The 2179-nt window shown below is 36.4% G+C and overlaps 1 long non-coding RNA gene across 1 annotated transcript; it reads right to left on the bottom strand.

Moving 5' to 3' along the window:
- Window positions 1-469: 469 nt before the first annotated feature.
- LOC106965087 (uncharacterized) lies at window positions 470-2173 on the bottom strand. The gene is made up of 2 exons (XR_001428552.1): window positions 1621-2173; window positions 470-1389 (listed from the first exon to the last, which is right to left on the bottom strand). It is a non-coding gene; the product is annotated as an uncharacterized LOC106965087 (long non-coding RNA).
- Window positions 2174-2179: the final 6 nt, after the last annotated feature.

The following is a 2179-nucleotide window of genomic DNA, read 5'->3' as shown; positions in this document are numbered from 1 at the left end:
ACAGATTTGTCTTCTAAATGGGCAATAACCAAAAGCTACAACCAAAGAAGTTATAGAATGGTTTAAGGACAACAAAGTCAGAGTTTTGGTGTGGCCGTCAAAAAGTACTGAGGGCTACTTCACAAAACTGTCCAATACATTTTGTCTCTGTCTGATAATGAGTTGCATTTTATAAGCTCCGTTACAATTTATCTTCTGTCTTTTGATTCCCGTTAAGCTTCCACATACTGCAAAATATTCTTATATTTAATCTTGATCAGTTGGGATCAGTTGATATGAAGTGGAACAAAAAAAGTAACATGAATGAATCCGCTCTCAGATTGACTTCCACTGTTCATTGATTTGATTAAAGTTTTTTATTTGAGCATATGACAGGTATGATTATGATGGTTTTTAGTTAAAAATGGCTTGGAAATGTATATTTTAGGCTAATTAGGCATTCAATGGATCCGCTATTGTTTGCTATTTTAGCAGTGGTTTATTTTCCTTTTGTGTGATGTGCTTCAATTCCTCATAATCCTCAATCAAAAGATCTTTGTTTGATCTTTGTTTGGTGTGATGCATGGCATATGCAATTTATCTGGCAACCATAGCATCAGTGAATCTGTGATTGATCTCATGGTCTGCTGAAGAAATCTGTGGAGACCTGAATTACTCAAGTCTGGGCCAACATAGCTGCACCTCCTGTGCCTGGTTTGGTCTTTGTGAAACAGATAAAGCCAGGATGAACTGATGGTGCTATGTCAAGCATAGCTCTATATTTTATCCTGGATTTGGTAATCCTACTTTTGTGAAACAGCCCTCCGGTCTCAGACCCACAAGGTGTGAGTAGATCTGAAAAGGTGAGTTTGAGTGAGGCGGTCTACAATATGTATTCAGTTCCACCAGTGGGAATGGTTTCAACTGGAATATGACACTATGCAGGAAAGTACATAATATTGCCCCTTTAAAAAATGTGAGGGCCTAACTTAAAATGATAAATTAATTAGTATTTTAAATCTTTAAAAAAATAGATAAATAAATAGCTTTCAATACGCACAATATTAAACCCATAATATTGCTAATTAAAAATTTTGACAGCTTTTGAGCATGCCCTTTCAGATTCTGAAGAGATTTGAAAGAACCGACTGATCTTGATTTTCAGGATCCAGCATCTCTAAAGTTTACACCTTTAAATTCTGACATTTAAACATTTCAAGTCTGTATCTGTTAATTTTGGATTTCATCTGACTTTAACACAGTTATTTAAAAAATTAATGATGACTCACATACAACACATTGAAATATATGATAGACTATGTGTGAGTTTTATGTGTACAACGGTGCATGAATTATTAGACACAGATGTGGTGTGTTTGTGTAACATGTGCTTATTACTCTGGATACATCCTAACACAGGGGTGGGCAACTCCAGGCCTGGAGGGCCGATGTCCTGCAACTTTTAGATGCGTCTCAACTTCAACACACCAGAGTCAAATCATGATGTCGTTAGTAGGACTCTGGAGAACCTGACTGCACTGAGGAGGTGATTCAGCTGTTGGATTCAAGTCTGTTGAACCAGGGAGACGTCTAAGAGATGCAGGAAACCGGCCCTCGAGGACCAGGATTGCCCACCCCTACCTAACAGCTGTTTTTAAATTTATTGATAAAGTTGTATTTATTAAGTTTATACATATTTTTTCCTCAGTGATACTTTATGCTACCAAGTTCAGTCAAACTGACTTTTGAGTTTGACAATTATTGCACTAGTATGCACTATATCACGCCTCACCTGGTCAGATATTTAAAAAGTGCAATGTGCTATAAGCACAATGTTTTTATAGTGCCAAAATGATGTGCCAGTTTTCACTGTGATGACAAACTACACAAAACACATTCTCATTGAGAAACTGCAGTTTGTAGCATAATGCAAACTTTTACTCAGGTTTTAGAATATCATCAGCAACACCTGAAAGAGCTCTTCAAAATGCATGTTTTCTATGCATAATTAAGTTAAGCGTGTTTCTGTGAATCTGTCATTTAACGAGCACTGTTCTCATGGATTTAAATTTGTGTGGTATTACAGTAGCTCCCTCAGGTCAACACACATGTGACGAGTGCCGGAAATATTTGATAAAATGTTTTTTATTGAGACTTACAAGAAAAGAAATCTAGTGACTGTATGAAGTTGGCATTATTT

This window comes from Poecilia latipinna, unplaced genomic scaffold (assembly GCF_001443285.1).
Source record: "Poecilia latipinna isolate Pla-1442-1.1 unplaced genomic scaffold, P_latipinna-1.0 Scaffold1762, whole genome shotgun sequence".
In the NCBI taxonomy this organism is placed as follows: Eukaryota; Metazoa; Chordata; class Actinopteri; order Cyprinodontiformes; family Poeciliidae; genus Poecilia; species Poecilia latipinna.
This window is presented reverse-complemented; position numbering and strand designations above follow the sequence as displayed.